The 23539-nt window shown below is 42.4% G+C and overlaps 1 protein-coding gene across 6 annotated transcripts in view; it reads right to left on the minus strand.

Moving 5' to 3' along the window:
- The window catches only part of SLC23A2 (solute carrier family 23 member 2), a 71490-nt gene that overhangs the window by 42192 nt on the left and 5759 nt on the right, over positions 1–23539 (minus strand). For 3 of the 6 annotated variants that reach the window (XM_075174877.1, XM_075174876.1, XM_075174874.1), the window contains 2 exons: positions 17857–22524; positions 908–1010 (listed from right to left, as the gene is read on the minus strand). The exons of 1 other annotated variant lie outside the window; for it this stretch is intronic. The gene's annotated coding sequence lies outside the window, so the exon portion shown is untranslated. Of the gene's footprint in view, positions 1–907; positions 1011–15810; positions 15910–17856; positions 22525–23539 lie in introns of those variants that run through there. 2 more of the 6 variants (XM_075174880.1, XM_075174879.1) reach the window with 2 other exon arrangements.

Here is a 23539-nt window from a genome sequence, read left to right on the forward strand (position 1 = left end):
ACAGTACACCTCCCTCACTGTTTATGGTACACATTAACTTGATTTATAATAGTATATAGTCCTTACTGTCTCCCTGTGATGTATTAATAATCTAAGAATTCAGACACCTCCACATTATTATGGATGTTAATACACAGTTCATTAAGCTCCTTCACGGCACTCAGAAAGCAACCTGAGCACACACTGGTTCTTTTCTCAGCTTTCTTTGTACTTCTACTTGGCACTTTGATGAAAGCTACTTTTTTCCCAAGACCTTAATCACATTAAAACAAAGATGAAGTTAGAGACTCATCTAGGAAAAATTCCATTTATTAAGTAAATCAGGTTAATGCGCCAACTTTTCCAACTCTGAATACGAAGCTCCTTTCCAAAGGCTTAGGCATTTCTACATCTACTTTTGAAACAGATGCTCACTCCTTGCTGAAAGAGAACAATTTCAGTTCAGTAAGCAATATAAAACCAGTAACTGATTACACACTTGAAAAAGTTTATACTGAGTTGATCTGTTAGGCTTGTCTTGAAATAAATATTTCCCTTCCATTTAATATAAACTTAACAAAAGATTTGGAATTCAAGAAACTTTCAGAAATGAACCAAGATGCAGCATTCTTAAAATCTCTTTTTTACTACATAAACCTCATCTAAATTTCTCCCATTTTAAAAATTAAAAGGAAGCCAAAGTTTACAGGTAAACAGGAAAGAGGGTAAATAGCTTTGAGTGTCTCTTTACAGTGGTAACAATTTTTAAATGAAAAATTAAGTCCTCAAATCTTCATGATATTGAAACTTAGTTATTAAAAACCTGAGTTTGTAAGGTTTAAGTTTTCTTACTTAATTATGCCCACGCTAAAGCAGCTGGATTTTTCTAATCATCCCCACTAACATCTGAATTCAAAGAAGCTCTTACCTCCAGAAACTGCACCAGCTTCTAGAGACCGACTCAGCCAATTCCTCCACCGCCTTTCTTGCAGCCTATGCTCAGTGCAACAGTTCCAGTCGCAAGCCGCAGCCTGAAAGGATGCAGACATACCGAAGGAGGATTTTTATAATCTGGTTGGGCTCACTACATTGTATAACTGTACCGTGTCCAATCACAATCTCTGCGCGTTACACAACGGCCGAAATGCAGGAAGACACCACACGGTCATAAACTGTTACTACACGCCTCTACCATAGTTACGAAAAGTAAGCAAACGGACAGTCGCTCTGAGTAACAGCAGAGTGCGTACACATCAACCCGAACGAGGAGGTTCAAGCGTTTTACATAACCTGCAACGCTACGGGGAGAAAACCCAGCCGGGGCCCCCAAAATTCAAGTTGCATAAATATTTACATGCCTGACTCCAACAGCTGTAATCAGGATTGGGATTTTCTCCACCAAGTTAGCATTTCCATAAGCCTCTGTTGTGCAACTTGCACGGAAATATTTTTAATAGCAATTAGCCGGTTTTCAAGAGGTCCCAGATCTCAAAGCTCTGTTCCATAAGACAAGGTTTAGCAATCCACAACCTCACCAAGAAGTGAAAACACACAATATAACTTGCGCTGGGCTCATTCACTTTCCTAATGGAAAATGCCGCATAACAGTGATGTTAAGGCCGCAAAGTGAGATGGAAAGGGATGCAGGAACAGAAGTGAGAGACTTGAAACAACAACAACAAAAAATGCAGGAGGACAGCACTGTCTTAAGGCTGCCCTTACACTTCTAAACATCACTTTGTCGCACCATAGCCCCTGCCTCAAATTACCACTTGCCATCAAGTTTGTACACCACCCCTTTACCCCACGAGGGAAGTAATTACCTCTCCAAACACATCATGTGCTTGCACTATTAATGAGACACCCCCACTTCTCCTACAACCGATACTGTAAGTGATAATTACAATAGGCCACCAGAAAGTAGCACCCATCTACCAAGCGCTGCCCACATTTATACGCAGCGTCTCTGCCACTTGGGCGCAACTGAGAGCTGGCCAAGAGCACAGCGCCTGAGGGCAGAAAAATGAGCTCACTTTACCTGAAACGCACCTTTTGAACCCAAATTTGTGGAGGCAAAAGACAGGCCGACGGCGCCATCTAGCTCCCTTCGCTTAATGAGAAAAGTCAGCATTACGCAAGTTTAAAAGTTTGTCATACACCGCCGAAGCTTGCTTAATTGTCAAGGCCTGAAAGCTGCAGATCATCAGCAGATCAGAAATCGGCATGTGCTTGTTCTTGCATCAAAGAACCAACTACTGAATAGGGCGCATTTAATTGAAAGCTGACACTTATTACGTGCAATACTCTTTATTCATCATTTACTAAGAATGCATGGAAGAAAGCCAATTATCTCCACTGATTATTTTATGCAACGGGTGCGTATATAAAACCACATTATGTTCCAGCATTTAATCTCCACTGCAAAGAGATGTTGAAAAGTTTCCTCCTCCACTTGCTCCTTTTCCAATTATTAGATTCTTTCCTTTGCTCTTTACTTCTGAATTCCCAACGTTTCACAAACAGAAACATCTTCTAATTTCAATACGGAGAAAGCTTACAGCCCTTAATGTAAGCATCACCATACCTTAAGCTTTAAGACCATAAAATATAAACTGCTGTACCGCAGGTCCACAGACTGCCTGTAAGATTACTCATCTACAATGCTTTTGAGGAATATGCTGGAAATTATTTTAGAATCAAGGCATTTGATGTGCTCACAGGGAGGTACAGGACTAAGCAATCAATGGCAAGAAAAAAAGTAAGGTTTTGAAAGAAATAAGCCATTTGCTTTTTCACTCCAATGTCCAGAATTTTTTTTTTTTTAAATAGTTGCGTTTAAAAATGTCAGGGACTCAAATGCTGCCTGCCCTGAATATCAAAGTTCAAAGTATAATTGAGTTCAATGCAAGTAACATTACTTAAGTATCCAATTAAACAAGAATTGTCTATTTACCTTACAATTAAGAATAATCGCTCCAAAGTTCATCACTTTGAGTGGAGAATTTCATCATTCAAAAGATTTATTTCTGATTACTTAGCATTTACGCTCAATAACTTAGTTCAAATAAACCACCTACTAATCTGGATGCCTCCACTTAAAACCCAGCTTCCATGATCGACAGTCTGGAGAGATCTAATCGCAGGTTGTTTGGTTAAAATTCCTTGCAGTGAATAGGTACTTAATCACTGCCATACTTGAGATGAATGTTAATTCAAGATACAACTCTTGCAACTGCTGATTCAAGACAGTGGAATATTTTACAGTGCATCTTCAAACTCCATAATACTGTGAAAGACAGGCAGGAATAAACAGATGAGAAGCTCTATGTATTGCTGCACTTTATTGATGGAAGTGAAATCACAGTAGACAATTTATCTTGCTCTTTCAGTGCAGGAAGCATTGTCGTGATGATCCTACACAGCTAGTCATCATTTTTATTAGCTGCTTAGTATCTGAAATGTAAACTGATGGGAGCATTTCTCTTGCTTCGGAATGTTACTTTTAGAAGGAGTTCGCTTCTGATTATTATGAGAAAATCCATTTTTTTGCCTTCTTCTTAGACATACAGTGTCCAGTTTAAGGATGAAACAAATACTTCAGAGTGCCCTAGTCAAATTACAAATATTTGCTGTTAGACAGATTGGTAAACTAACTGACAATTTGCAGGCAACGTTCTGAGTTTGAATATTTATTCTGAGGCCAATCTCCCTAGTTTTGCAGCACTCAGAGTCAGGACAAAATTCTTCTTTGAAGTCACCTATTTCCACTGTACTGAAAACCGTGTCTTGTGTATAGGGATGGCACACACATGGTTAACTCATATGATCAAAACTGATAATAATATAACCCAGTGATAGCAAACACCTGGTAACTAAATCCTTTGAACCTTCATATTTTGCTAGGTAATAACAAGAAAAACACACAACATAAAAAGGCAAGTCTGAGGCAGTCACCGAAAAACTGTTAAGAAGAGGCCCTTTGTTCCACAACTTATCTCAAAAAAAAAAAAAAAGCGCCTGTTCCAGCATAGCAGATGCCTCACAAATACTGAGCTGTGGCAAGACACCCTTCTCAGAGTAACTCCGTCAGAAAAAGGCACATCTTCTTGGCAAGAACATCCTGTTTCATCAGGAGGGTGAGGTGTAGGATGCCTCATTTATGATGGCCAAATGAGTCTCCCGACTACATTTTTGTAGCAATCTCCTAATTTAAGTACTCTTCCTACCTAAGTCGTAACAAATATGTAATCTTTTACATCAGTGAAAAGACTCAATTTATACAGCATACTCCCATGAACATCTTCCAGAATACACTTAAGATAATAGAGCAAACACAAGAAAATAGCATCACGTATTAGTAGAATAAATAGATCCACTTCCACCAACTTGGAATAGCAGAAAGACTAAGCCATTAAGTTTGATCTTACAGAGACATTTATAAATCCATTTAATTATAAATTCCTTGAAAAAGCACTTACCAAAAGATAAGCTTTAATATGAAAACATCTACTGTTCTCTTCCCTAGCGCTGTATCAAATACACACAAAGAATTACGGAAATTGCTCTGAAAGCTTACCATTCAATTCAATGAGCAACGCATGGTCCTGGGTACTACTTACACGTACCCCTTGTACGTGACTCAACCCATTAAAATGTACATCGAACAGAAAGGATACCTAAAGGCAGTCCACGTTAAGTGAATTCCACTTTTCCAGTTAGAGAATGCAATGCTTTGTGTCCAACTTCTGTTCTTCTTCAATCCTGAATTCAGTTACAGCTTGTATTAGTGTTTCTTAGAACTTTTCCTGCAACTGGGTATTTTTAAATACTTGTAAGAACAATCTAGGGTCTGAGATGTACATCAAAGCAGACCGACGGTTCTCCTACGTAAAGAAGTAATTACAAGATACAAGTGCCTTTAAAAATACCTATGGCTGATTTCTGGGCAAGAAATAAGAAATCATTTTCAAGGAAAAACAACAACAAAAGAATAGTGAAGCCAAAGCCATATACTCCAGAGGCACAGATCAAAGCGCTTCAAACATTAATGGAGAAGGAATGTGCTTTTTGTGACCTGCTATTGTATTCACCGTGTCCATAAACCAAGTCAGACTCCTACGTCTTTCCTGGACCTCCAGGTATGCTTGTAATTAAAGACAGAAGCTCAAATCATTTTTCTTCTACGAACTGACAAAAGTAAAACCTGTTTATCGGTCAACATAGCACCATGTGAGGTTGCTACCCTTAAAGCATCATTACCTTCACGTATTCCCAGACGCCTGGGGAAACGCTGTCAACTTCAACATACGCTTAGAAGAAGATGGCATACAGCTCCAACTCAAGCAGGCAATAACTCAGCCAAGGGAACAACACACAACTGACCCAATAAGCCCAAGTATCTAATAACCCTACACCTAATAAGCTACAAACTGGAACTCTACAGTTAGACTTCACATCTACGACTTCAATCTTTTCTGATGTTTCTCAAACCTCAGACCACAGAAGCACTCACAATCCTAGGTGCACTCACGGGTTCTAGCCACGAGCAAAAACCCATGATCAGCCCAACAGCTCTGACCTATTCAATGCCACGGATCACAAAACAGAGTGGATGTGCAAATTTATATACTAAGTCTAGTCTTGAAACATCTGCTAGTGTTAGCTGCTAAAGTTGCAATTTTTTCTTTTTTTTTTGTATTAATTTGGCATTATTTTGCCGTTACCATTTAGTTAGCACACTCATCTTTCAGCTTTATCTCTCTCTCTCTCTCATTTTTGTGACTGCAAATAGTTTCAAAAGTGCTGGCTAAATCTCTGTACAGAAAAAACAGCAGGCTGATCTTGCCACAGGTTGTGCAAAGAACATGGAAAGTTCTATCCTTTAGTGGCAGTTGTCGTTATTTTCATTTTCTAAAGGCAAAACATGTTTACACAAAAAAACATTCATATAGTTTCGGACTTAATACACCATTTGCTCAGATGCCTAAAAATAGCGAGCAGCCAGGCGGAGAACTCTAGATGCGAGACTAGATGTTTTAAAATAGGGGGGAAAAAGAGCAGATAGCCATGCTTCCGTTCAGCAATCCTGGTATCTCATTCACAGTTCAGTAAGCAAACAGCAAATGCAGCTTCACAGCACTGCCCAACTGCTCCAGCAGCCGCAACTCCTCCTCCCACCAATCCCAACCTCCTTCATCCGAAATGAAAAAGCCCTTTTAATCTTCAAAGCATGGCCACCAGTCAATCTCAAACTTAGCACACTTTTTAATTTTCTTTTTAATTATCCAGTTGGGAGAGTTATGCCCGCCTTGCTCAGTGACCTTTCATTCCTTCAAGATTATTTCAAAAAATCTTTCCTGGGAATAATCAGCAAATTTATACCACTTGCAGAGGAAATGTTTCAAGGCTTCCAAGCGCTGAGGGGGAGAGACGGCACGATCCTTCGTGTGCTTTTGTGCAGGCAGCCTTTGCTGTGTTACACAGCACCCTCAGTTCTGCAGGCCAAGTATCTTCTGGCTTCAGACTGTTGACTGCTGTGAGCACAATCCTGACAAATCTACTCAAATACCTTCCCAGAAGTCAGTTGTCACCGTGCTGGGTTTTAGAGCCCCCGAGTCCTTACGTGGAGCCAACCCCCAAAACAGCAAGAGAAGTTCTTTCTGCTGGAACTGGCAAAAGGCAGGGCACAAGCAGATCATCTGTTGGTGCCATAGAGCAATAATAGATGCTATTATTTATTATATTAGCAATAACAGATGCTATTATTACTACCGGTAACTGTTGACCAACTGTTTGTCCCATGAGTTTTGGTCACTAAGCATAGCTTGGTTTCCCATAGCCATAGCCACAGGGAAAAGTTAAGTCATTACTGCCATTAATGATTTTTTAGTTAAACCAGCACTACTTGCTCTCTGCCCACATACTAAACAACTGTACGCAATCCTGCATTTGATTCCCACATGTTAAGCCAACCAATTACTAATTTATTAATTTCACAACGAGCCTGGAAGTGTTTATAGAGACAGGCTTGTGTTTAACCAGACTTGCTGGTTAACTTCCCGTATTCATGTTTCAGGCAGGCTTAGGTGAAAGTGTTTACATGCACAGCAATCATGATCTACTTCCTTGTAAACGTGCGTTTATACATCTTGCTCCCGGCTCGAGAAGTTAACGTGATGCCACCGGTTCAGTCCTCTGACTCCACAGGGACAATTAGCAGAGGCAGGAGGTAACCAGGACCTGTTGAAACCCAGCTGACATCTAACTGGTATGTCATATAACGTGTTACCACGCAGAGATGCAAGATGTGATTTAGTCCCATAGCTTTGAAGATTTTTCTCCATACGTAAGCGGTTCATTAAGAATGCATTAAGTATATATTAATGCATTAAATATCCCTACAAGCAACAAAACTGTTGAAGGCGGCTAAGTGAATTCTTCTCCAACTGAAGTGACAGAAACGGAACAGTCCACTTAATACCGAACTGATTGCTCGGGAAAAGCACAAAAAATTATAATATTTTGACAGAGTTCACACTACTTATAATAATATTTGTGCCAACTATAGTTTACTGAAGGAAAGCTTTTTCTTTTCAGCAAGACGTGCCTTTTACAAAAAAGTATTTTGGCAACATTTAGTGGAATACTTTTTTATGATTTTTGCCAGTAAAACAACCCTTTTTTAGCCAATATACTGTGGTTTCAATATTGTACCTTAGTGGTTCCTTCACCTTCAGGGCTCTTTTGCAGATACCCGTATAGCTTCATATACTTTAAAAAAAAAAATCGCAATTATTCTTACTTAATTGGCATCGCTTAAAATGCAAGAATTCTTTGCTGCTACTATTTGGAGTAATATCATTTAGGCATACGTTTTGCCCTCAAACAAAATTTTCCATTTGAATAATTAAGAGGAGAAAAGACCAATACAGATAGAGTCTCCTTTGAAGGTACCCACATGCTGTGCCGTCTCCATAATAAATCTATTACCTGCCAGTCAACAAAACATTACCTGTCACAACAGCCTCCAGAACAAAAACAGTAATTAGACTCAGATCTTAATACACTCAGCGCACCGTTCTGCGGTCTACGGTTCAGCGAGTTTAGAAAGCAAGGAACAGTGCACCTAAGTGAGATTAAAAATTGGGCTAATATTGATCATAAAATCTTTACCAAAACCGAACAGGCAAGGAGGAGAGCTCAGATTAATACTTTGGGTTTAGGCTCATTCATACTAAGAAACTTAATAGAAGGCTTAATGGACAGCTTTGCTTGATTCGGTTGTGCCTTATTAGCCATCTTCATGAAAAGCATTAAATGTGTTTGATCCCTTCCAAAGAAGAGGAAGGCTCATTAGCAATGGATGTTTACAAGTACCCAGGGCTCAAAATTACAGGAGTTCTTTCCCTTCTGCAGAAGGGGCTTTTTAGATCTATGTTTTTACGAGAAGGATCACGTATCGACTCCGAAAGAGCTCAGGCTTCCATCCTTTGCTTTTTCTGATATTTGCAAACAAGACAGACAGACAACCAAAAAGCTCATTTGAAAGCCTGACTTGTAAGAGCCGACTCAGTTTATAGACCTCAGTACGCGACTAGCAATCCAGGAAAACTCAAGCCGAAGGGCAGTCAACACTAAAGATTATTATTTATACCAAGCCAGATTTTCTGTTTTCTATGTTCTGAAATGAATATAGCACAAATTGAGCTGTTCCCATTCAATTTTCAGTTTCTGGTTAGAGCAAATAAATAGATACACTATCTCACTACCACAAAAACACAACACTTGGGTATTAAAAAATCCAAAGCCACCCCCTTGTCCATACAATTTTTTTGTGTGAGTTTTAAAAGCATGCACTAGTAAGTTGAAATAAACTACGGGTAACCACCAAGTTTCTAACAGTCTGAATAAACCAGAACAGAGCCCTATGAAATTATACTGATAATAACTATTATGCTCAGCATAATCTCCCAAAATTCTGCACACGAAATTAGATGGTACCCATGCAAATACCTACTTCCAATATCAGCAAACGACTAATAACTGTTATTGTTCCCATATATGAAAGGACACAGAACAGTATGAGACTATTGCAATTATGTCTTGCAGTCTGATCTTACAGCATAGGGACCTGGAGCTCCAATTTCTTTCTCGTCAGTCTGAATCCCAATTATTCCTTTGGTTTGGCCTTTATACTATGAAATGCTCATCAGGAAACTGTACTCTTTAAGCTTTTATCAACAACTCCAATCTGTTAAAATAAGACCAAGCAAATGCTTCTTGCATCAGGAATATCTAGCTCAACTTTCAGAAACAATTAATCTTGTATAAAAAATGAAAAAGAAAAAAAAACCTGCTATAATTTGTGAAGCAGCTGGTGCTTTAGAGTACATCGTCTGCAAAAACAAGGATGTGTTTTCTTTGCTCAGGTATGGCAAGGGTCTGAATACAGGATTCTCCACACAAAGGGCAAGTAATAAACAGAGCAAAAATTGTAGAATTGCCGAATTTATTTTCCTGCCATTGGGATTCAAAGACTCCATGGAAATTCAAACCTTATCACAGCACAGTCTATTAAGTGCTGTTAGCTCTGGGACACTTCCATTTTATTCAGCACACAAAATAAGAAAGAGGTTGCTAACTTTTCAGTGCAGCATTTTATTTCCATTCCAAGCTTCTAAATAAAAAGTGAAAGTCTTGGCATGGAGTCCCATGCCTGTTATGAGATACTCTATATGACCTGGAATACTGGTAAGAACATACACACACTTTTTTCTTTAATAAGCACAACAAAACAGAAACACTGAGCTATATGCTTAAATACAAGACAATACAAGTTAAGTGATAAAAGGAACAAGACCAGATCACTACTTCTTTGCTAGGAAAAAAAGAGTGCTCAATAAAGATGTGCTTAATGGTAGACTCCAGCAGTCAAAGATTTCCAGCATTTCTTTCCCATTGCTAACACCAGGTCAACTACGACATTCAAAGCACTGAAAGACTGGCATAAATTCACAAACGGCACATTAACCGCCTCATCATATAAAAACAGCTAAGAGCACACTTAGTAGACTGAGTGTTTAAGGTACCTTCCTATTAAAGCTTTCGAACTGCACTTTTTCTCTTAACTTTTACAATCTTACAAGCGTACTAATGGCCAGCATACCACTAAAATAGGCCTTATTGCCCTAGGCTGCGATTTCATGGCCATGCAAAATAAAAGTAAATCCAATTAAAATGTGTTGCTACATTTAGAGCCCAAACTACCCAAAGCATCCACACACGAGGTTAATGCCCAGGAATGTAAGTGCATAAAACCCCCCTGAAGTCGCTTTTTACTTACTTTCCTGTCTACGCCAGCACTGCTGTCTACCATGCATTCTCAAAATGCTTCAGCCAACTGCTCGAATGACACAAGCACTGCAAGAGTTTCATTTAAAAATAAATTCAGACAACAAATTTGGGGGACATTCAAAATCCCTTCAGTGAGTCACTGCATTTCAAAACAGTCAAAATAACGGTGAGTCAATCTCTCCTTCGCCATTTATACTAATTTGCCCCTTCAAGCAATTTTAATCTAAAGCAAGCGTAAAGGAAATGGGTGCTGAATTAAAACAGTCCCTTTTATCACAAAGGAGGTAACAAGCAAATGCTGGTTAAATCCAAACACGTATAAACAAGTTCAGTATTGCTTTCATACCACACAGAGCCTTAAAGTTCAAAAATACTCACAGGTACCATGCTGCTACTTCGAGCTCCTCAAACACAATTAGAACTGGACAAATCTGCTCCTATCTGCTCCTAAAAATACAACTATCAGACAGAGCTCGTTTTCTCAGGCATTTTGCTGACGCAAGTCCAAGATCAAAACATCACTCATTCAGAGGAGAAAGACATCTCAGTCTCCATAATGCACAAGCTAAAATCCAGCTATACCATCATTCTAAGGTGCACGTGACACACTCTTTACCAATACACGTTGATTTTATTACATGCTTAGTAACGTAGGTTTTGGGGGAAGAATAAAATATCCTGACTGCCTGAATGTGGTGAGAAGAAATTCTGGAAATTCCCTTTCACCAGAATAGGACAAATTTATTCTCCCCTGAAGCAGCTTTTTTAAAATTAAAAAAATAAAAAAAAAAAAAAAAAGAAAAAGTAAGACCAAACACTTGGATGGTAAGTGCATTCCCCTCCCACCCTCCGTAACTAGCACTTTCATCCTCTGGCCTGAGAACTGAGACACGAGGCGATTTAGATAATTGAATTTCTAATTATAAATCCGTTAAAAGACTAGTTTTATAATTACTCAAGCCCAGCCATTCCTCTGCAAATAATAAAATGGAGTTGTCGGACAGGAACAAAGAATATTTTAATACGTTCCCACTGCGCAGGATGGAGACAACCAAAACGTGTGCTTTGGGACTCCCTCGCAACAGCCTGGCTGGGACCTCGGCGGCCAATTCGTCCTTCCCGAAACCAACCCAGAGTTTTCAAACCCCATTCGGCCCAACTCTACTCTGGGGCCACGGCACAGCCAAGAAAAGAGTCACAGCTCTCTGCAGCCCCAAGGAGAATGATGATTCACTATTTACTAGACTGATGACAATATTCAGTACCAAGAAATAAGTTCATCAAACCTCTGAGAGCACCCTGGATTAGAAAACCATGGGAGATGCATAGCACATCGTTAGGCACACTGTATTTCTGATGCCATACACATTTCTATTGCTATGTTTGGCAACAGAAATGGCCAAGATTAATGTTGAGTGCGAGGAATAAAACTAGAGCAGGAGACTTCTTAACTAGAAGTCTGGTTCTCCCTCCTACTTCCTTTCCCCACCAAGTGCCAGCGATGTTTCAACACTCCAATTCCCTTTCCCAAGGAGGCAGTTCTACTCCTTTCATGGCCAAGAAATCCACATTTAGATTCATCTCTAATAGAAGAACATTCAAATAGCAGACATTTCCTTCTCATAACCTGAAAATGGCCAAATATCATCAGATTTCTTTTTTGCCTTCAAATAAACATTGTCATAAGACGGCTCATAACAACTAAAAATATTTAGCCATAAAGAAAATATGCTCCCAGTACTGATAGAAATATTATGTGCAGTACCACGAAGTTAGCACAATGTCTTAATACACGTCACCCCTGGGAATGGCTAGAGAACATGGCAAGTAACTTTCATTTTAAATGATTTATTTTATTCCTGCCTTACACTACATCATGATCCATCTCTCTTTACTCATCCCGACTGTCAATATTTTCTTCCTGCAGCTTTTAAGTAAAATAAAACACACTGTAACTGCTGTCAGACCATTTCACAACCACTAAGGCTTCATAAATAAGAACACTTGACAGAAATAAATTTTTCCAGCAATACATGAACCATCATCTGAATGGAAGAAAAACCGTTCTGCACAGCCATCTGCATTTTCTCTTGTAAGGATAAATGCATAAAGAAGTGTTTGAAAATAAAATAAATCTATTGAAGAAATGGCCCCACAGAATCTTTTCGGGCTTGAGTTTTCTTACTATTTTTCTTACGTGGTTCACACAAAGACACCGACAGGAACAGCTACAGCAGGAGCAGATCTTCCAAAAATCACCTGGGACACTGGTTTGAATTGGAACAGCTGACAAGAGCGTGCCAGTTGACTTCCCCTTATACACACAAGGATCAGAAGAGGTTAACTGCTGCAGTGCAGATTAGGTCATTAGAGCAGCTCAATAGCCACTTCGGGAGGAATCCATACTGAAGATGGGTAAAGTTTCACCCATTTAGTTTTCAACCGTCTCCAATCAACCTAAACGGCACAACAAAGCCACTTCATAGCACAAAAAGAAAGTCCATTATACTGAGGAAGTTGACAGATTTGGCTATACCAGGAAGCAAAAAAAAAGAAACATACTGACAGAATCAAAGAAAGAAAACTCAACTTGGTTTAATTTAAAAACCTTTGAAATAGTAACTGCATGAAAATGCAGCATCTTCTACAGAATCTTCTAAACAAATGCGGGGAAAATGCAGAGTCATAAAGTTTTCTGTTAGGAAAAAAAATAATCCTCAAACACTGCCATTATCTTAAGCTCCCCCTGAAGAAAATAGTCTCCAACCAAATAATACCAACAAAGACACGACTTTTATTTCTCCACTGGAATTCAACTGTTAGCTTCAAGTACAGAAGATAGAAATTCTCATATTAGCAGTCTTTAAAAAAGAAACCATACAAATACATCACTCAGTACAGCTTTAGGGATGTACACGCGGGTCTACCCATGGCTCAGGGAGGGTAAAGAGCAGGTAAAAATTCTCCAAACAGATGTGCCTTCAGTATAAAAGCAAGACTTTTGTGGGCTAACCCAAAAAAGCTCCCTGTCCTCACTGACTGAGCAGCCATCCGTACAGGGGTACCAGCACCACCAAGGGGTCACTGCAAGGCTGGGAGCGCGCAGCCGGTGATGGATGGGGGCTGCTTAAATTGGTGGTGTCACCAAAGGAAGCATTCATCAACCTGCAGCCCAAATTATCCTACTATTTGAAAATTTGTTTTTCCTTCAGATTTGTTTCCGTACTGAAGATGCAGAACGAGCAAGAGGCCTGTACTCAGAGAACCTTATTTCCATCCAGCTCCTTCCATCTACTCAACGTGACAGCCAGGTGCCTTGAGAAAGCAGTTCATCAAATCTAAGCCTAGCTAAAAGCAGGGCTTACAGACAAGCGACAGATTGGGATGGATTTTAAACCATATGAATGCGGCCTATTAAGGAACAGCAGGAGCACAACCCACCCTTGAGAATCACAGTCCTTACCTCCTTCCCTTATCCCCAGGGCTCTGACAAGACATTTTCAACTCCTGTTTGCATCTTTACTAAAGCCACAGGCTTGTTTAAATCCATGATAAAAATCTCAGGGCTTGTTTAACCTCATTGCTAGTCCAAGGTTGAATTTCTTCCAGTGCATCTCCATGTTAACACTGTTTAATTTCAAGCTATCTGGATCATGACTTGAAGCTAGGAGTAGGGTTGTAAGAGCTCATCAACTACTAATCCAATTGTTCTACATATCTCAAGGATTATTTTCCAGTTTACTAACCTGAGCTACTTGTTGCAATAATCCTTTATCTATAGTGAAATCACTAGGCAGATCAAGGTGTGCAGCGTTAAGTCTAGCTCTGGCAGTGTGCAGCACATCAGTAGCTAATCTCTCCAGTATTTGTTCTGATTCTCCGCTAGGTTTTACAGTCTGCATCAAACTACAGCTGCCAGTAAAACCACTACTGAAAACAGCTTTTATTTTTTTTTTAAGCTTAAACTGAGTAATTTAAAGCTTTCTCAAGTATGGCAACGCTGCGCTGCAGCGAGAATACATAGACATATTAAGCTCCCTGTGAAAATGGAGCATTTGGTATTTTTGTTTCAGCTGGTCAAGTTCAACAGCAACAGGGAGCCCAGCATTTACCTGGCACTGAACTCATACTAAGAGAGTCAGCTACATGGGGCAAATGATAAGACGGAAAAAATTAACAGGCGAGGTCTTTACCTTTTCTTAAATGCTTCTGGGCATTTCCCTTTCCTGCCAGAATCTTCTACAGGCTCTGCCTGCAGCTCCCTTTCGGGGTCAGCCCCTGCCTGCACTTACCTGGTGAGGTTAAGGGACACGCTGCATGGGACCCCAAACTGCGTTTGTCTTCCCAGACTACAAAATGACAATGATGACTCCAAAATGAAAAGACAAGAATGAAACTGTACAAGCCTATGCCTGCATTCCCATCTTTTATGAAAAAAGGCAAAAGCCACTAACAACAGAAATGCACGACATCGGTAGTTAGTCGTTATCTGTTAAGTAAGGAAACCTAGTCAAAGGCTTTCAACAAGCTTTGTTCGGGCATTTTTCTGCACTACCTACATCATTTATTTCTACCCAAAATGTACCTTAAAACAAAAGAAAACCACACATGATACTGAACCGGGCTCGCAAGTCAAAAGCAGAAAACAGAAATATTTACTGCCTCGATTTGCACTGAAAAGAAAAAGCCAACCAAAAAAGCAAACAAATAAATAAAAAGGAAAAAAAAACCCTCAAAGCATATCACGAGAACGGGATCAGACAAGAAAGCGAGGCCACCCCTTCAGGACCAGGGGAGAATTAACCTGCATTTCTCCATCCCATTTGCAAGCTTACGACTCTGCCACCCATTTTGTTTCAGATTAAAGAAAAAAAATAATTAAAAAAATAGATTATCTCAATGGAACGCAGAAAATACCCCCCACACACACACCCACGGATAAATCCCCACGGGCGTCTCTGCCTCGCAGGGCAGGTGATCCCGCCGCAGGTGCCCGCCTCAGGCATCCCCCTCTCCCGCGGCCGCCCAGGCCGTGCCCCAGGTAGGTGCCCGCGCCCCTTCCCCTCCGCCCCGCGCGGGCTGGAGGCGATGCCGAGCCAGAAAACGCCGGCGCGGAGAACATGGACGAGTTTAAAATATAAATATAAAATAAAAGGGAGAGGAGGAGAGGTACGGACGGCGCAGGAGCCGCGCGGCCAAGGTGAACCGCGGCCGGGCAACATGGTGGAGGCTGCCGGGGAGCCCCGACCCACCTCGCCGGGAGGAGGAAGGGGCGAGCCCCGGGTGTCTGGGGATGGAGGGCGGCTCTCAGGCGGCGGCGGGGGGCCGGGATGGAGGTGACAGCAGGCGGGAGGCGAGAGCAACGACCGCGGCGGGCTGAGGGGAGAGCGCCGCGGGGGAGGCGCCGGCGACGCTTCGCCCTTAGGGCGGGCGAGCGGCGGCGCCTGGCCCGCGGGAAGAGGAGGAGGACGGGCTCACCTGCCATAGCGGGCTGAGGGCGGCAATGGCGCTGGGGGCTGCGGCTCCGCTCCGCTCGGTCGGCAGCGGCGAGTGCGGCGCGGCCGGGGCCGCCCCGGCAGGCAGAGCACGGGGCGGGCCGGGCCCCGCTCCGCCCCCGACAAGATGGCGCCCGCCGCCTTCGCGCCCGCCCTTCTCCCCTGAGGGCCCGACAGCGATGGCTGCCCCGCGGTGGCGGGTGGCCCAAGCGATAGGACGGGCCGAGGCGGGTTCCCGGCCCCGCGGCGGGGATCGGTCGCCCCGGGGCGCTTCGTCTGGGGGGGGCATGGCGGGGGTGTCCGCCTCCCCAGCCCCCGGGAAAATGGCGCTCGGCTGGTGTCACCACAGGCTGCCCTCAGCCCTGGCCCTTTCTGAGGTTTGGTTTGGGTTTTTTTAGGAAAAGCCCAACTTTTATAATAGGAGAGTGAGCTTGGGGGCAGGGGGGGAGAGGGAGTCTAAGGAAGTTGAGCCCCCCAAAAGATGACACTTCCACCAAACCCAAATCCCTCTTCCTAAAAATCTCACTTTTCTGAGATTCTCAGAGTTTTCTGGCTGGGGGACGGCAAATCTGACACAATCCCCCACCAGCACATGGAGCGGGGCGTTTGCAGGCATCCCGCAGACATCTGCGGCTCCGATACCCCGTACCAAGAACGGACGCCGCCTCCCGCATCCCTCTCGGCAAAACCTGAAATTCCTAATGGGTTTTGATAACATTAACTCGCTTTAATGTGGCTTCTGCCCTTTTCCAGTACACACAGTTCTCGGACATGCCGAGAGCCAGCCAGCTCATGAAACCTTTTGCTGCTCAATGGTTTTCTGGGAAGCCACCTCCGGTAATTTCTACCTTTTCTCCCCCCAACAAAACCGTGCTCCAAACATGAGCCTGCTAATTTACAGTAGGTGCCCTTGAGATAATATTGACTGATGCTGAGCTCTCTCCCCCACCAGCCCCCTTCGTTATTTGATTAAGGTGCCTCGTAGCTGTAAGTCGATAGGAAAGCCTGTGCTCCCCGGACCAGTGACACTAATTGTAATCCATTGCATCATTTTACCCAGACCTGCAATTCTTTGTTGATCTTTCAGGTCTTTGCCTTAATAGTTGCTGTTTGCGCAGAGTTCGGCTACCGGGAATGTTTACTGAGTATTTGTTCGCCAGCTGTCCGACCCCTTCCATCCCGCTGCCCCTATAAAGAGGGTTTCATCAGATCCCATTAAAACCCAGGAGCTTATTTTTAAGACCATAGACCCTACCAGGGCTCTGGAGCATTTGTGCTTCTTATCCTCGTGCATCGTTTTTTCCACATTCACTGCAATACTCTCCTTGTTAAGCTTCTAAAAGGCTTTCAAATGAACCTTTCGAATGAACCATATGGAGAACTATAGAGGACATGGATAAGTCACAACGCACCTCTCCCGCTGCTCTAGATTACGAATATCGATCCCTTAGCATTATTCAGTACCTGGCCTTATCCCAAACGTGTACAGAGTTACTGCAGCTTTTAAATGTTAATAGCCTTTGTTTGTTTCGGGTAGAGGAGCATAGAGCTGTGAGGTAAGGGACATTTTAGTAATGCAAGATTGATTGAGACTGCAGCAGTTTTGCTGTTGACAGGAGTTTGTATGGGAAGATGGATCGTACGTATCCAGTGATGCAGTCCCGCTACGAGGACCTCCTGTGTTCAGAAATCACTGGCAGAGACACAGCTCTTCCCCCTCCCCCCCCCCCAAGTGTTATAATTTTCTAACCTGCCCTCCCCTGGCGGAAGATGGCAGAGTGAAATACAGGTAATACAGCAAGAGATCTGCAAGTGGGAAGTTTAGACGTGTGCATCAGTCAGATTGAAATTTAACAGATGAAGAGAGCTCGGGGTCATGATAATCCCAAAGACAAGCAGGGGAAAGATGATAAAGGTGGATCTAGCGCTCCAAGAATTGAATTTGACATAGCTAGACCCCCTGGAACCACGGGCTCAAACCCAGCAAAGCATTTTTCAGGCCTTTGTTCCTCTTAAATAGATAAATTACCTTCCAGGTGGCCTTCCATGCTGTAAAGTTTCAGAAAATACCCTGGCATTGCACCTGTTCAGGGAGCCAGAGCCCATTTTATGCCATCACACTGTCCTGCTGTATAAGTAAAAATAATTTTGCTGGGATTATTGGCATATATAATTTCTATTATTAAAATGTAGCGAAGAACCATGAGGTATTTATAAAAACATTTAGTCACTTTCTGCCTGAATGATTCACAGGCCCATAAAAAAGTTGGAAGAATCAGAGACACTGGATGTGCATGTGCATGTCCTTCATAACAATGCTATCAAGAGAAATTAGCAGTCATTAATCATTTAGTGTGCAGACCTTTAAGATCCTAAAGGAGACACCTTCGTTATTTTCTTTGCTACATCTAATCTAGAAGATTATCTGAGCTCCTCAAAGCTCACTCAGGGATTTACCTGAACGGGTGAGGTGTAGACTATTAGTCACCATAGAAGCTTATGCCAGTCTTCCCAATTCAACCAGTGTAAAATATCTGTCCATCAAGAATATAGAGCCTGAACTCCTCCTGTAATTGCCCTAACTGGCCTAAATTCCTGTGTCACTGACTTTCTTCAGCTAAGACTACAGTCCTGGAGTCCCAATTCCTCCTTCTATTCTGTGTACTAATCAGTCATTATGCTTGCTTTCATAATTCAGGGTAAATATTACAGTATTAATGTAATCACAGTAGTAACAATTAGAGAGTGCGTGAGCAAATAGTGCTTTGTGATATTTGCCAGCCTGAATCACTGCAACATCTCCACAAGAGCGTGCAAGCAGGGACTTGATTTTGTGGTGAGGTTGTGCCCGTGTGGAGCTAAAAGCCTCCTTAAGGAGATATTGTTGTGGGACAGGCGAGCCTTTAGCCTGGGCTGTGTTGTCCTTCTTTGCAGCCAGAGAATGCAGTATTATTGCGATAGTCTGAGGTAACCTTTAATGAGTATGTTCCCCGAGCATGCCAGCTTTATTTTGTTTGTTTCTTCATGGCTCTGTGCAAATAAAATGCTAAGGACAGGACTACAGAAGGTCAGGGTTTTCTTGAGATGCAGAATGTACGTTACTGGCATAAATTTAAACGCTGAAATGTTTTTGGCTAGCATCTCTTCTGTTTATTCAAAATTTCCATTTTAAACCAAAGCGTTGCCTCAATTGGGACGTGAATCATTGATCTGAGTACAGGATCTCTAAACTTCACATCCAGTTATATCCAAGGATGATTGTTTTGGGTCTGGGATCCATAGCTCATTTCCAATTCCCTATCTTGTTTTCTTGGTGGGGGTTTGGTTTTGTTTTTTTTTTACACAACATAAACCAAGGAAATAAAAAATAGTTTGCCTCACATCAGATGAACAATATTTTATGTGAATCCCACAGATGGAGTCCAGGAGTTAAGAACAACCCAGCCCACATGTATAGGGATAACAGGAATATCTTGTACTGGATTACACAAAATAAAAGTGAAACCCCTGGTATTTCAATAGCTGCCTAGGAGGTGAAAGAAAACTCCCCAAGAAAAAGCAAAAAAAGTTAGCAACTCACCAGCAGTGTGTTTTTGCTTCTTCCTCTGGAATATGGAGTAGTAACTGTAAGGGGAAGAGAATACTGAACTGGGCAGACCCTGAGTTTCTATTCTATAAGGTAAAGAAAGCCAGAGTCAATAACCCTTCTTAAAAATGCTGTCTACCACCACCTAGTGGAAGACACCACTTCAGGTTCCTTGACCTACATAAATTTATACTTTACCTTGGGGACAGTCATGACTTGACTGCTGTGTCCCCCCCAATGTTATATGGAAATAGAGTTAGCAAAAAAATTATTTCATTCTAAGAACTATTTCTACTTCCCAGTCTGTCATCTGAGCTAAATACTCAGTTTTGTCACCTGCAAAATGGAGGTAGGAAGACCCAGGAAGAATTTTATGAAGTTTAATTAGTGCAAAGTGCTCTTAATAGCAAATAGGGCTTTTAGTCCAAGGATCTCAGACTGCTTTGGTCCAAGTACTCAAATTACTGAGGCTTCAGCCAGCAATCCAAGAGGCAGATGTACTGCTGTGCTTGCTATATAGAAAGATAAATAGCAAGGGTTGCAAAGTTACAGTTGCCTGAGTTCACATAATAAATCAATAGGTGAGCAGGAGGAAAAAAAAAAATCTATATAGTTGCAGAATTGTTGGATCCCTGCTGTTTGTATCAAGATGGTTTTACATCTGGTAGCTTTTGGAGAGAGAAGACCTTCCTTCACCTTTGTATATGCAAAATGTTTTGTAAATGGAGATCCGATTCTGGCAGCCAGCGCAGTACAAACAACCCAGAACAGCTTCCCATGCTTCTCGCTACAGGGCTGCTCAGTGGCCACACGGTATTCATCCAAACGTTATCAGTGAATATAGGGAAGGAAGAGTAATAAAGAATGCTTACAGTAACACTAACTCAACTGGACAGCTCATGATTTGGATGAGAAGCTAATTTTCTTGATGCTGTTATGTCTGGTACCTCAGGGGCTGTACCAAATAGATGAGATTCAACGTGCTGAGTCAGGAGGAAGGCCTGTATTTGGCAGAGGAAGGAGGAGATGGGCTTAGTCACCTCTCGGAGTTCATTCCCAGTCCTCTTTTCAAAAGCACAACCCCGAAACTAGCCAAGGGAGAGTCCTTGCATCTTGGGAAGAGTCGGAGCAGGAGGGGGCCAGGAAAACAGCATGCATTTATCCTCCCTGTTCTCTTTTTCTGCCAGGTTCTAGTTGCCAAAACTGCTGAATCGCTGGAGCCACATCTCCTGACTCTGAGATGTTGTGGCAGCAGAAAAGGCACTGCAAGAGCCCGTGGCTGACCGCTCCTGACATTTTCGCTTTGCCGGTGCACATTCACCCTGGCATTTTGCTTGCAGCTACCCATCGGATGAAGCCTAGGTCATTTGGAGAGATGGTCTCCAAGCAGGAGACAAGCTGGGTTTTGCCACCTTGCATCAAGTTCATGTGCGGCTGTTGTTCAAAGCTGTGGCAATAAATGGCAGCTTCTAGACATGTACAGGCAGGACCAGAGCAACTTATTTCCACTTAATCTACTTCCAAAAGGGTGTGGCCACGGCGCACAAAATCGTTTTTAAGTCCACTAGAGGAATTTTGTAGCACAGAATAAAACAGGTTTTCTTAAGCCATCTCCACTGGGAGTTCAAATGAAGGTCCTTTACTTTGCAAAGAACAGGCAAGCAGCACCCTCGTGGTTGCTTACTCATATTGCCAGCAGAGAAGTGATAGCAGAGAGAGAATCCCTGTTTTAACCTTTCATCGCTTGAATCCTCTTGCAAGCAATTCTGAAAGAACATCCACAATGTGCTCAGAGAGGAAGCTTGGTCTTGGATGTGGTCATTACTTTTATCTGCTATCTCCCCATGACTCATTTAATGCCTCATGTGAACATATAGTAACAAAAACACACAATGATGTCAGGAGTGATAGAAGAATGATTGCTGCAGAATCAACCTCCTCTAGCAAGCGGCAAAAGACAAAATAAATGAGTGTGGTGCCGAGGCACGAGTTAAAGATTGAAACAGGCAGCACCACAACAAGCCCTCTACGAAGCTGCTTCTGAAATTGAACTGTCCAAATCACGCTGGGCAGACGCCGGGAATTGTCATTCACACACAGCTAGAAAAAGAACTCCCTGAGGCAGGAGGGAGAACTGGGCCCAAACCGAAGCTCAACAGGCAACTCGAGAGCTGGAAACCGTCTGTGGCAATACTCTTCAGTTCCTTCTTTCCCTGACAGCTGAACTAACGCTTGTCACAGGAGTGCAAACCAGGCAATTATAGCAAGCGTGGATGCCACAGGGCTGGACAGGCTCGCTATTTATAGTTCCCTACCGACAGAGCTTTCCCGCTGTGCCGCTGCACACAGGTTAAGGTACAGGCCATGCTTTGAAGGGCTCACGGTCTAAATAAAAATAGAAAAAGGAAGGACCAGCAGCCCCTTTTATGATGAGAGCCAAGACTTGGAGATGAAAGGATAAAAAGGAAATCCACAGCAGAGCCTGGAACAATAAACTCCAACTTCTCCCCCGCAAATTGCCCTTTATTTTGTTAACTCCTTCCCTGCCTGAAGTGCCACCTCTCCGCCACTCGTAATTAGTGCCAAACAGTCCAATACAGTGTCACTGAAGTGTTCTTGCAAGCTCTGGCCCATCTTGCCACCGTTAAATTATTTTCCCTACCTACAGCAGAGGTGGGAGAAGGGATGTGCGCCTGCTCTCAACTCCCTCCTGAGAGTGGGCCCACGCCCCGCGGATGGGGTGGGAAGCATCGGAGCAGGACAGCATCCTGGTGTGCTGACCCTGCTAAAGGGATGAACTCCCAGGAGTGGAGCAGGCTGCCAGCTTCAAGCGTTCAGTGTCTCAGCTGACTGCGGATGCAAGTCAAAGACAGTCTCCTTTGTTTCATGGGGAGGATTAAAACACGAGCTGTTTGCAAGTTGAACTTTGAAGTGTCGTCTTAGCAATTTGAAATGCAGTCACTCAACAAAGAGAAACCTTTACAAATACATTTTTTGTATTTGAAGTTGGAGACCATCCACTGGCCTATTTTTAGCCACACATTTGAACTGGCCATGTTACAATCCTGCTTCTGTTCTTGTGCAATAAAAGGCAGAGAGGATTCACTTGACCTGCGGTATCAAATACAGAGAAAATAAGACATTTGTCTGGAAAAGAACCAACCAAAAGAGCAGTGAAGAAGTCGTGCTGCGACATGAACTGTTAAGAGTTGAGACAAGAAAAATGAATATTATAGGAGCTGGTAGACTTTTTCAAATGACACAATGAAAACAATTGCTAGAAAATTATATGGTGATGCTAATTAGTATTTGTAGGTTTAAGGACCTGATATCTCTCCCTTTTACACTAAACACACTACATGCATAAGAGTAAGAAATAATCCTTGCCGAGGTGAGTTCTCAGCTTTCTTCAAGGATTCTTTCTAAATCCAGATGACTTTTCCTTTGCTAAACATGGCTTTCAGCTCAGAAACTGATGCTCTTGCATGAGCAAACCCTCCCCTGGCAGCGGGTTTTGGTCGATCAGTTTGACTGCTTGCGTTAAACATGATGCAACACGGGATGACAAATGCAAGCGAACATCAGGATGGAGCGCAATGGAAATACTGCATCCGATCTGACAGGTCAGCAGGAGGGAGAGGAATTATTTGCCCTGGTAACAGCACATGGAAAAGCACAGAGGCGGGGGGCAGGATGCATTTGCAAACATCTCATGTTCCCTAAACTTTTTACAGCCCCTCCTCAGGCTTTGCAATATCCTAAAGCAGACCATTATTACTATATTCATCTTCTATCTTTTCCCTCCTCCAAGAAGCTTTTCAAGCTGTGGAAAGAACCCAGAAGACCTGACTGCGGATGTATTAACTTCCCACTGTCACATCAGCAAGACCACGTGTACCACGCATTTCCCACTGACAAGGAAAGAAAGGTTAAAACCTTGCATGACAGGTTAACAGCATGATTTGCAGCAACAGCTTAAATAAATGGTTGCAGGCACAAAAGACTAGCAGGCAGCTAATCCTTTAAAGACTTAAGAGCAGCTACTACTTCAGTCCAAGTAAATATTTCAAAATAAAATTAATTAGTGGTGACTAGTGGATTTTTTTTTTCCTTCGTTTTACAGCCC

The sequence above is a fragment of the Calonectris borealis genome, chromosome 27, assembly GCF_964195595.1.
Source record: "Calonectris borealis chromosome 27, bCalBor7.hap1.2, whole genome shotgun sequence".
Classification (NCBI taxonomy): Eukaryota; Metazoa; Chordata; class Aves; order Procellariiformes; family Procellariidae; genus Calonectris; species Calonectris borealis.